The sequence below is a fragment of the Taudactylus pleione genome, unplaced genomic scaffold (genome assembly GCF_031769625.1).
Source record: "Taudactylus pleione unplaced genomic scaffold, aTauple2 ptg001956l, whole genome shotgun sequence".
In the NCBI taxonomy this organism is placed as follows: domain Eukaryota; kingdom Metazoa; phylum Chordata; class Amphibia; order Anura; family Myobatrachidae; genus Taudactylus; species Taudactylus pleione.
In genome coordinates this window covers 2,934,440-2,947,660 of record NW_028286352.1, presented here as the reverse complement: position 1 = coordinate 2,947,660, position 13,221 = coordinate 2,934,440, and the positions used below count along the sequence as shown (strand labels likewise).

Sequence of the window (13,221 nt, the reverse complement as noted above, 5' to 3'; positions counted from 1 at the left end):
TGGCCTCTGGGGCCTGTTGCAGCCTCTGGGCTGGTTGAGGCCTGAGGGCCTATGAGTTGAGATGCGGCCTTTGGGCCACTAACAGCCTCCAGGATGGTTGAGGCCTGAGGGCCTGAAAGTAGTGATGCGGCCTTTGGGCCAGTAGCAGCCTCTGGGCTGGTTGAGGCCTGTGGGCCTATGAGTTGTGATGTGGCTTTGGGTTGAGGCCTCTTGGCCTATGAGGTGATGTGGCCTTTGGGCCGGTAGCAGCCTCTGGGCTGGTTGTTGCCTTGAGGCAGAACGACTTGGCAGGAGGATGCTGAGTAGCTACCAGCGTCGCCGGGATGATGCTGGGGACGGTGCACTGGAGTGCACACTTGGACCACTGAGTTGCTACCAGTGTCGCCGGGTTTACACTGGAGCTGGACACAGACTGGCACTTCAGGTGGAGAAAGTGCACCGTGTCGCATAGATGACACAAGCAGCATGAGCAGGTGGAATGCAGACTGCGCCGCCTGGATGGGACAAACGGCAGTAGATAAACACAGTAGACTGGCTCTGGAACTCTATCACCGGCAAGGAGTAGAAGGGCTGGCTGGAATATAACAGGAACAGGGCCCAACCAGAGCAAGTTTCCCTAATGGCAAATTATTGAGCACCTGGGCTGTATTCAGACAAGAGAATCAATCAGTGTGCACCTGATAGTGCACACAGACAGGCAGTAATAAGTGCAGAGGCTCAGCAGCAACCAAGACTGGAACTCCAACAATATGCTGCAACCACAGATCCTAATAGGAGGAAGGAGGAGACTTCAGCGAACGCTTGTCCGGCGTTCACCCCGCACAGCATTGGCAGCACGGTGGCTTGTGACACTTTCTTAGGAAATATTAACCAAACCAACAAAGGTGTCCCTTTCCCAGGATAAAAGAGGATAGCAAGCTGCAAATGGCATCTTTTTTTTTTTTACAAAGAGTAATGGGGGGCATCCACTAGACGATTTTATCCCTGTCCAACCTCTTAACGATTTTCCCTTGAAGTTTCCCTTGAAATTTGATCTTCCACTCTGAACAATTTGCAAAAGATTTGTAAAAGATCTAACGATAAACTATGTTGTTTCAATCTGTGATTGAGAGCTTTCAGCTATAGTGGGCAGATAGTGGTTCAGCTTGAACGATGTGTAAACGATGTTTAAACAATGTGTAAGCAATCAAGTGAAATTGACCTGCATGTTCAGTCGATGGAGGAGACGATCAAACGACCAGCGGGAGCGCGCATCGTACATCGTTCGAAACAATTACTGCACGATGTTCAAACGATGTTCAAACGATTATCGAACGATTATATCATTATCGTTCAACTTTATCGTCTAGTGGATACCCCCCTTAAGATAGGTAGCAAAAGGCCTCCATTCTCAGAAAAAAATGGGGAAAAAAGAAGACGGGCAGAAAAATACATCTCTCAGGAAAAATGAGGTTAGCCAGCAAAAGTGTGTTTGTTTTTCTCCAAGAAACTAGACTGGTGCGAACTCTAAACCTATTCTTTATGATCCTGAAAAATATGCCTGATTCAGGAACTGCTGAATTTTTAAAGCATAAAACATGCCCTGATAATTATCAAACTGTTCCTATAACATATACACAATACCATTGATACACCAAATTCAAGTTTGTTACTCCAAAAGCTTTTATCATTCAACATTCAAACTATCCTGCTGTGAGATTATTCTCCTTATTACTCTCATTCAAAATAATAAATGCAGCCAAATGTAACCTATAATGACAATGTGACATTGATCCTTAACTCTCTTGATATCACCTGTATATCAATAAAACCTTGAAAAACACCTAATTACAACTGTAACTTTCTTTACTAGAAATCAGATGCGTAATGTGGTTTATGTATGTGTGGAAAAGAGGAAAGCAGGCTTCAACAGGCCGCCTTTATCAAGAGGAGAAAAACCTGGAAGGCGGCCAAGCAACAGGCCACCTTCCCTAGAGGAGGAAAAACATGAAGGCGGCCAAGAAACAGGCTGCCTTCCCCTAGAGGAAGAGGAAAAACGGGAAGGTGGCCAGCAACTGGCCACCTTCCCCTGAAGGAGAAGGAAAAATGGGAAGGGCCAGCAAAAGGCAGCCTTCCTTAGATAGATGAGGAAAAAGTAGAAAGCAGGCATCAAACTGCCACCTTTCTTAGGAAGGTGGCTAACAGGCCGCTTTCCTTTGGAGGAAAAATGGGAAGGTGGCCAGAAACAGGCCGCTTTCCAGCAGAGGAGTGGGGAAAAATGGGAAGGCGGCCGGCAACATGCCGTCTTATCGCTAGAGTTTAAGGAGAAATGGGATGGCGGCCAGCAACAGGCCGCCTTACCCTGGAGTAGCAGGAGAAATGGGAATGCGGCCAGCTACAGGCCGCCTTACCCTGGAGTAGCAGGAGAAATGGGAATGCGGCCAGCTACAGGCTGCCTTCCTTTGGAGGAGGAAAAACTAGGAAGAAGAGGAAGATAGGAAAAAAAAGTCTGACTTTCTTAGGAAAATGGAAGCCAGCCAGCTTTAATCCAGTTAACAGAGGAAACAGAGGAAGGCAGGCAGCAAGAGGCCGTCTCTGTCTAGAGAAAGATGAAGACAGCCAGCAACAGGCAACCTTCCTTTAGGAAGGGGATAAAAAAGTGGATCAGGCCACCTATTAAAAAAGAGAAGAGCAGCAGCAAACAACCAGCTTTCTCTAGAAAAAGAGGAAAGTAGACAGAAAATGTCCATCTTTCTTAGGAAAAATTAACCAGGCCAACAAAGGTGTCCCTTTCCCATGAAAAAAACAGGCTGCAAATGGCATCTTTTTTTTTTTTTTTTACAAAGAGGAAGGTAGGTAGCAAAAGGCCTCCATTCTCTACAAGAAACTTAAGAAACAGAGGAAGACAGGCAGCAAAAGGCCGTCTTTCTCTAGAAAAAGAGGAAGGCAGGCAGCAAGACACCGTCTTTCTTTAGAAAAAGAGGAAGGCAGCAAAAAGCCACCTTTCTCAGGAATAAGAGGAAGGTAGGTTGCAAAAAGGCCATCTTGCTCTGTAAGAAGAGAAGGCTTGTAGCAAGAGGACTTGTTTCTTAGAAAAAAAGGGAAAGGCATGCTGGAAAAGGCCAGCAACAGGCCTCCTTTATTAGGAGGAGGGGGACTCAAAACGGGAAGGTGGCCAGCAACAGGCTGCCTTCGCCTGGAGGACGAGGAAAAACAGGAAGGTGGCCAGCAACAGGCTGTCTTCCCCTGGAGGAGGAACAAGTGGAAGGTGGCTAACAGGCCGCTTTCCTTTGGAGGAAAAACGGGAAGGTGGCCAGAAACAGGCCACCTTCCCCTGGATGAGTCGGAAAAATGGGAAGGCGGCCAGCTACAGGCTATCTTCCCCTGGAGGAAGAGAAAAAATGGGAAGGTGGCCAGCTACAGGCTACCTTCCCCTGGAGGAAGAGAAAAAAATGGGAAGGTGGCCAGCTACAGGCCACCTACCTTTGGAAGAGGAGAAAAAACTAGGAAGAAGAGGAAGATATGAAAAAAAAAGTTTGACTTTCTTAGGAAAGTGTAAGCCAGCAAGCAAGTGTGCTTTTCCCCAGGAAAAATAGGAAACAGAGGAAGACAGGCAGGCAGCAAGAGACCGTCTCTCTCTAGAGAAAGATGAAGGCAGCCAGATACAGACCACCTTCATTCAGGAAGGGGATAAAAAAAAAGAGGATTAGGGCCCTCATTCAGAGGCACTCGCTATTTGCGGTCATTCGTTCTAAAACAAGGGGTGGCTATTCAAATGAACCGTTCGCTGTTTGCGGTCTGTTCATGCCTCTATGTCTGAACGAGCGAACAAAACTTGCGTTCGTTTTTTGTAAAGATACGCCCCCTGGCCGCTCGCATCCTACGTCATGTCCGCTATTTATTAGATTAATCGAGTACATCGACAAGGGTATGAACTGCTCGCTATTCTTGGGGTTGGTGTTTGCTACCACAATTTTGCGAGCAGTTCTGACTATAAAATAACCCAGTGACGTGGTCAATGACGCTGCTGTTTTAAATATGCACACCCATAAAACGCCCGTTTTGACCTTTAAGCACGCCTGCGTTCTGATTTCCACTCCCCATTTTCAAGCACCTTCCCCTGTTACCACCCACATACGCCTCTTTCTGTCACTCAAAATAGCAGGCATTCGCTATTTTGCGAGCACATGAATTTCGGCCGCACTGACTGGTTAGCGCATGCGTATAACGATCCGTACGCATGCGCAGTTGGGCTAACATTGCTCGGAACGAGCGGCCGCTTACGAGCGGCTCTGAATCAGGCCCTAGGTCACCTATCAGAAAAGAGAAGAGCAGGCAGCAAACAACCAGCTTTCTCTGGAAAAAGGAAAGTAGACAGAAAATGGCCATCTTTCTTAGGAGTAATTAACTAAGCCAACAAAGGTGTCCCTTTCCCAGGAAAACAAGGCTGCACAAAGAGGAAGGTAGGTAGCAAAAGGCTGCCTTTCTCATAAAAAAAAAATGGGAAAAAAGGAAGATAGGCTTTTCTACAAGAAACTTAGGAAACAGAGGAAGACAGACAGCAAAAGGCCGGCTTTTTCTAGAAAAAGAGAGAGGCAGCAAAAAGCCACCTTTCTCAGGAAAAAGAGGAAGGTAGGCTGCAAAAAGGCCATCTTGCTCTGTAAGAAGAGAAGGCTTGTAGCAAGAGGACTTGTTTCTTAGAAGAAAAGAGAAAGGCATGCTGGAAAAGGCCAGCAACAGGCCTCCTTCCCCTGGAGGAGGAGGAAAAACAGGAAGGCGGCCAGCAAGAGGCCGCCTTCCACTGGAGGAGGAGGAAAAAACGAGAAGGCGGCCAGCAACAGACCACCTTCCCCTGGAGGAGTGGGAAAAATGGGAATGCAGCCAGCTACATGCTGCCTTCCCCTGGAGGAAGACAAAAAATGGGAAGGCGGCAAACTACAGGCCACCTTCCTTCCTTCGGAGGAGGAAAAACTAGGAAGAAGAGGAAGATAGAAAAAAAAAGGTCCAAATTTCTTAGGAAAATGGAAGCCAAAAGTATACAGGGAAGATTCCGCACAGAACCATAACTAGAATTGCTAAATATATGAATAATTTATACATCCAAGATTTGTTGGTGGTGCTCCCACAGCCTAAATGTAACAGAGTTTTTAACCAAAAAGAAAAAGTAAGGCTATTTTTGGGGCACACTTATATATGAATTCTTATAAATAAAGTAAAACATAACTTTTCTTAATTATATAAAACTCATAACAGGTACATACACATAATGGCGAAATATAGTAGACAATTCTGCTAAGTAAAATATAAATTATATTGGATGTGCTTTATTATTGCAACAGATACCATAGAAATTGGTATATAGGCTACACAGTATGCAGTCCTATGATCCCCATTAAACAGTACAATATATGTCTACAGAACCTGGTATTCTTAAGTGGTCCCCCACATTAGTACTAACCAGGCCTATCACTGGATCGCTTCCAAGATCAGACGAGTTTGGGCATAATCAGTGAAGTATGACTGTAGACTATCGTTACTGAAAATACATGGGGATTCACTTTATGCACACGGTCTGAGCCTATTGTAAAATGTAGGACTATTCTCAACAGAGAGGTCCAATTGGTGATTCGTTGCTGTCAAGATAGGTGATGCATAGGCATGCCTTGCTTGTGCTGCAATCAATTTGGCATATGCACCATAAACATATAGATTTTAGCTTATAGAAAACACATAGGTAGCTGTAAGAATTAGACTGAATATGTGCATGAAATAGGAACTCTACATTATTAACACACAAAGAAACAAAGCCTGACAAAACACATAACGTATACATGTACTGGGAACATTCATCACATTATTAATTATTAGTGATAATTCCATAAACTTTCCCAGTCCAGGAAAATCCCCTATAGTAAGAAAATATCTGTAAACAGTAATGCCTCAGCTAAAACATCATATCCAAGAATTCTATGTGATATTGCAGAAAAATAGAATAGCATACACCCTTCATGTTCTGGTATATACCACACACAAAATCTCAGAAGATGCTTAAAGAGATCAGCCATGAATAGGAAGCGTACTGTGTCACAGGGGTGAGTTATCCAATTCACAATAGCAAAAAAAAGGGGGAAGGTTATGCAAGGGGAAAATAGATTATTAAGCAGGCTAAGACTTCATAAGTCTAACCGGCTGTACAGACATATTATTCTGTCAGCCTTATACGTTACCAGTGTGGGATACAATGGAGCCCAGTCCGTGCACTGGCTGGATGAGTCTGAATATCAGCAGGTTGTCATGTGGTAAGAGGACGCGCGTTTCGCCCGCATCGAGGCTTGATCACCTCATAAGGTAACAATACAAATGGAGGTCAATTTAAGCGTGTACAAAGTACACGTCACTTACCCGCGACGGAGGTCGCAGCTCACCGCTGTAACACTGATCACAGTGTAATGCATCCTCCCATTCCAATTCTATTGGTTTAATGTTAGACACATAAAAATTGGCCAATCAAGTGGTATCGGGTGGACGCAATGCCTGGTGGGATATGTAGTTCAAACATAATAGCAGTAAGTAAATTAGAAAAACCGCTAGTAACCAGGAATTAATAGAGTAACATTTGATCCTGATATATTGGGCAAATGAAAATCATTTCAAGCGTGTACGAGGTACACGTCACTGGCTTTTTTATTATTATAATCTCCCCTGTGGATTTTAATGTCTGTAAATTAATAACAAACAATCTGCAACTACTAATACCAGCAGGCGATTCAACCTCTTTATTTTATAACCTGATACTATGTCTGTGTTATCACAAACTTTATCCCCTTTGAATATTTATGAATATGCATTTTATTATGATTCCTAGGCATAACTCCGTTTAGGTGCGATTTACATAAAGTTTGACTTTATGCACTAGTAGGTGTATTGATTATGACACCTGGAATGAATTTATGGTGTCCAATACATCAGGATCATATATAAATATTTACTTTATTTATTCCTGGTTTCCGGGGTTTTTTTTCTTTTCTTTTATTTACTGCCATTGGCTTTGAACTACATATTTCATTAGACATGGTGTCCACCTGATACCACTTGAGTGGTTAATTAATTTTTTGTGTGATTTATATATGATTATAATGTGACTTTACGCACTAGTAGGTGTACTCATCATGACACATGGATTAGACTTATATTGCCCAATACATCAGGATTATATATACATGTTTACTTTATGAATTCCTGATTATTAGTGGTTCCTTTCATTCATTTCACTGCCATTGGCTCTGAACTACATATCCCACTAGGCATTGCATCTACTTGATGAGACGCGACCTCTGCTGTGGGCGAGTGACGTGTACCTCGTACACGCTTGAAATGATTTTCATTTGCCCAATATATCAGGATCAAATGTTACTCTATTAATTCCTGGTTACTAGCTGTTTTTCTAATTTACTTACTGCTATTATGTTTGAACTACATATCCCACCAGGCATTGCGTCCACCCGATACAACTTGATTGGCCAATTTTTATGTGTCTAACATTAAACCAATAGAATTGGAATGGGAGGATGCATTACACTGTGATCAGTGTTACAGCGGTGAGCCGCGACCTCCATCGCGGGTAAGTGACGTGTACTTTGTACACGCTTAAATTGACCTCCATTTGTATTGTTACCTTATGAGGTGATCAAGCCTCGATGCGGGCGAAACGCGCGTCCTCTTACCACATGACAACCTGCTGATATTCAGACTCATCCAGCCAGTGCACGGACTGGGCTCCATTGTATCCCACACTGGTAACGTATAAGGCTGACAGAATAATATGTCTGTACAGCCGGTTAGACTTATGAAGTCTTAGCCTGCTTAATAATCTATTTTCCCCTTGCATAACCTTCCCCCTTTTTTTTGCTATTGTGAATTGGATAACTCACCCCTGTGACACAGTACGCTTCCTATTCATGGCTGATACTCTTTAAGCATCTTCTGAGATTTTGTGTGTGGCATATACCAGAACATGAAGGGTGTATGCTATTCTATTTTTCTGCAATATCACATGGAATTCTTGGATATGATGTTTTAGCTGAGGCATTACTGTTTACAGATATTTTCTTACTATAGGGGATTTTCCTGGACTGGGAAAGTTTATGGAATTATCACTAATAATTAATAATGTGATGAATGTTCCCAGTACATGTATACGTTATGTGTTTTGTCAGGCTTTGTTTCTTTGTGTGTTAATAATGTAGAGTTCCTATTTCATGCACATATTCAGTCTAATTCTTACAGCTACCTATGTGTTTTCTATAAGCTAAAATCTATATGTTTATGGTGCATATGCCAAATTGATTGCAGCACAAGCAAGGCATGCCTATGCATCACCTATCTTGACAGCAACGAATCACCAATTGGACCTCTCTGTTGAGAATAGTCCTACATTTTACAATAGGCTCAGACCGTGTGCATAAAGTGAATCCCTATGTATTTTCAGTAACGATAGTCTACAGTCATACTTCACTGATTATGCCCAAACTCGTCTGATCTTGGAAGCGATCCAGTGATAGGCCTGGTTAGTACTAATGTGGGGGACCACTTAAGAATACCAGGTTCTGTAGACATATATTGTACTGTTTAATGGGGATCATAGGACTGCATACTGTGTAGCCTATATACCAATTTCTATGGTATCTGTTGCAATAATAAAGCACATCCAATATAATTTATATTTTGGTGTGTGGGATACTTAGCAGAATTGTCTACTATATTTCGCCATTATGTGTATGTACCTGTTATGAGTTTTATATAATTAAGAAAAGTTATGTTTTACTTTATTTATAAGAATTCATATATAAGTGTGCCCCAAAAATAGCCTTACTTTTTCTTTTTGGTTGAAAATGGAAGCCAGCCAGAAAGTATGTTTTCCTCCAAGAAACAGAGGAAGGCAGGAAGCAAAATTCTGCTTTTCTCTAGAAAAAGAAGAAGGCAGGCAGCAAAACAAAACAAAACACCTTTCTCGAGAAAAAGAGGAAGGAAGGTAGCAAAAGGCCGCCTTTCTTTATAAAACGTGGCAGGCAGCAAAAGTCCGTATTTCTCTACATTGTACGACCTTCGACATGTCATAGCACATACGCAACCTGATGCGCCCCACTGTGTGGACTCGCAACGCTAGTCTCCTCCTGGTGACTCCCTATACCGCTGTGATAGCCAGTCTTGTGTGTTTCCTTGAAACCTAAATGTCAATCTCGTCATTGCTCTAAAAAAATTATATTCTTCTCTATCTCCCTGTAACCTTTTACTCTGTAAAACATATCATATTTTCTTAGAATACAAAGATCGCTGCAACAGTTTCCTGCATTCTATAATGTACACAAGCCAGCAATGCTCTGTATACTGCTGTTATGTTGGTGTACACGAGACTCCTGTATACACAGAAGTAATGGGAGTGTGACGTCAGTATGTCCTGTCTCACATGTGTACGATACATTATTTTATACATGGAACCCTGACGTCACACCACAGAGGATTCATTAGTCGTATTTCTTGGTGATGGAATGTAGTAACTACTGGACATTACCTGGAATCTCTCCTCAGAGTGGTATTGTATAATATCTGACCTGTACTGGATGATAATTCATAGTGAGATATGTGCAGACCCCCGTGTTGTGGTTTTGGATCTATATCTCCTCTGGTTTTGGATCTGGATTGTTTTGCCAAAACCACCCTTCCGTATTTTGTTTGGTTTTGGATCTGGATTTTTTCTAAAATCATAAACTGCTAAAATCGCATAAAACGGGCCTGTTTTTATTTCTACAGTAGAGGTTCCCAAACTCCGCTATTACAGTCCATGTTTTGGGGATATCCATGCTTCTGTCCAGATGGTTAAATCAAATTGACTGAGGTACTAATTAAGGAACCTGTGCTCGAACATGGATATCCTTAAAACGTGATCTAGAATGGCGGAGTTTGGGAACCTCTGTCCTACAGTATTAACCTCAATAACATTAATTTACAGTCAATTTTGACCACCTCACAGCTCATATTTTTTTTTCATCTAGTTAAGGGCCAAAAGGTTGCATCTAGCTAGCTGGCTGTCACGATTCCTAGGCAGAATTAAAACTGAGTGATAAATAGAGTTGAGGACTGTGCAAAGATGATGGTTGGAGTGCCCCTTGAAGATTGAATAAATGATAGTTGATAATTGATATAGTCACTGACTAAAGGAGGAATTGATAGTTGGCGCTCCACTGGCTTAAGTAAGAATAGTTGATGATGGTGCAGCCACTAACTGAAGTAAGAATTGATAGTTGATAGTTGGCGCAGCCGCTGGCTAAAGTAAGAATTAATAGTGGATAGCTAATTGTTGAGTAGTAGTGGAATACAGAACTATGATTAGGAACCAATCCTGCAACAGCCTTGAGGTCTGGTGAGGAGTGATGACAGGTGGCCTTTGGGCCGTGAAGCAGGATGTGGCCTTTGGGCCGTGTAGCAGCCTTGAGGGCTGAGAACACTTGGCTGAATGTCACTGTTGTGCGACTTGTGCTGCCGGGTTGACACAAGCAGCAGTCCACTTGATTGTGCACACTTGACGCTGCAGTGTGGCTTGCACCGCTGGGTTGATACAAGCAGCAGCACACTGGATTGCAAACACTGGGTGCCGAGGTGCGGCTTGAGCCGCCTGGATGACACAAACGGAAGGAGCAAAACAACGCAGACTGGGAAACTGGATACTCGACTTGAACAGGAGACTCACAGCAGAACCAGAAACACGTGTGAACACCATCACCAGCACCTGAGCAACACATCCTCAAGGTAGATAAAGGACGCACCAATCCTGTTCCAGGAGAGCTGATGTCAGCCAGATGGCCACCCCATCAATTTAGTGGTTCAAAATTTTCTTTAAAAAAATGAAAGGGGCATGCAGGAGATGCTGTCCGTGGCCATTACAATTTCTGGACATTCATAAACCATAAAATTGAAAATGTCATGCAGCAATGCCCCAACTAGCACATAATGGAAAGGAAAAAGGTGCAAGATGGAATTGTCCTGCAGCCCTCCAACCCATCTGTTGTATATATGAAACAGGACATTCACAGTTTAACAAACCAATCACTTCAGCGACAGGGACTGCCACTTGTGGCTGAAATTATTGGTTTGTTTGGACCCCCACAAAACAAGCTACCAATGCGCAGTGGACATTGGTGGCAATAATCCCATACACCAACTGGCTTTACAACATAGGTAAGATCAGATGTCATCATCATCATCGTCATCCCCATCAGGGTGTGCATCCTCCTCTTCTCACAATATTAATTCGTCCCCGCTGGAATCCACCATTACAGATGCTTCTGTATTTTTTTTACTTAATTGCTGGTAAAGGTCTTCCTCATGGAATTTGTAATTCAGTTTGATGAACATCATCTGTTCCACATTTTGAGGAAGTAACCTCCTACGCCTATCACTGTCAAGGTTCCCGGCTGCGCTGAAAACTCTTTCAGAGTACACACTGGAGGGTGGGCAACTTGAGTAAAGCAAAACCAGTTTGTGTAAGGCCCTCCAAATTGCCTCTTTTTCTTGCCAGTAGTGAAGCGGAGTGTCGGACATGCCTATTTGGATGCTATCCCTAAAATAATCATCCACCATTCTCTGAATGGTGACCGTATGACCGTATCAGACAAAGTCACGGTAGACATGTCACTCATTGTAGGCAGTTCTTTCAGACCCAACCAGATGTCATTAGGTTTTGCTGACTGATTTGCATCACCACCAGCAGTGGGTCTCTTATGATGATGTAATTTTTTCCTGGCAGCCGCAGAAACTGAAGGAGGAAATGCTGCCGTGTCACGTGCCGCTTGAGCTGACAATTTTTTCACCACCAGCTCTTTGCATCTTTTCAGATTTATGTTCGTCGGAAATAAAGACACAAGGTATGGCTTAAACCTAGGTTCAAGTATGGTCACCAAAATATAGTGATCTGATTTCAAGAGATTGACGACCCTTGGATCCTGGCGAAGCGAATGAAGGGCTTTATCTGCAAGTCTGACATACTTGGCGGAATCATTCCGTTTCAGCTCCTACTTCAGTTTCTCCAGCTGCTTTTGTAAAAGTTTGATTAGGGGAATGACTGACTCAAGCTGGCAGTGTCTGAACTAACTTCACATGTGGCAAGTTCAAAGGGTTTGAGAACCTTGCACAACACGGAAATTATTCTCCACTGCGCTTGACTAAGGTCCACTCCTTTCCCTATGTCATAAGCCGTAGTGTAGCCTTGGATGGCCTTTTTCTGCTCCTCCATCCGCTGAAGCATATAGAGAGTAGAATTCCACCTAGTAATTACCTCTTGCTTCAGCTGATGGAAGGGCAAATTCAACAGTACTTGCTGGTGCTGCAATCTTCGAAACGCAGTTCCTGAATGTCAAAAATGTCCCGAAATCTTCGGGCCACCGAGATCATCTCCTGCACGCCCTTCTCATTTTCTAAAAAATGTTACACCACCAAATTAATTGTGTGAGCAAAACAATGGGCACAACGGCATTTCAGAAGACATTAATAAAGTTTTTTTTTTTAATGTCCTTGTACAGATTTAGAATTGCTATTCTAGAGAAGTGGAATCTAGAAGGGACATGGTAGTGGTGACACAGGACCTCAATTAACTGTCTAAAACCCACTGCATTAATGGCGGATGCTGGACGCACATCTAATACCAGCATAGCTGTTATGGCATCAGTAATCCGCCGTGCAACTGGGTGTCTGCAGTCATACTTGCTCCCAAATGCAAAGAATTGTTTTACAGTCAATTGTTTGGTTGAACTACAGAAGTAGTCTTATTCCTGGTCCCTTTCTGGGATTAAGATCCACTCACAGCAACAGCAGCCGACGTAGCACTCAATGATCCTTCTGAGGAACCACGGACAGGAGAGGAGTCAGTCTTTCTTATGAAATTGGATGCAGGATTGCTTCCAATCATGAATGAGGATGTTGATGATGATGCAGGTGTTGGTGGTGGAGATATCAGGCGCTTGGATCCAGATAGAAGGGAGCAGCTAGGTGACACTGGACTGATTTATTATGGTGTTTTTTTGTCCCAAAGTTTCTGAATTTGAAATAACCTTTTCAATTTGATGAATGAGCTGCAAGTGACGTAGCAGGGAGGAGGTTCTTAGATGGTTGGATCCTTACCTCTACTCACTGTTACTTGGCAATGGTTACAAATAGTTTGGCAAGGTTGTCCAGACTGGGGTGGAAATA

At 43.1% G+C, this 13,221-nt stretch overlaps 2 pseudogenes; one reads left to right on the top strand and one right to left on the bottom strand.

The window, feature by feature from the left end:
• Positions 1 to 5,388: 5,388 nt before the first annotated feature.
• LOC148436112 (5S ribosomal RNA) lies at positions 5,389 to 5,507 on the bottom strand (annotated as a pseudogene).
• Positions 5,508 to 8,475: 2,968 nt separating this feature from the next.
• On the top strand, positions 8,476 to 8,594 carry LOC148436111 (5S ribosomal RNA; annotated as a pseudogene).
• The last annotated feature ends 4,627 nt before the right edge of the window (positions 8,595 to 13,221 follow it).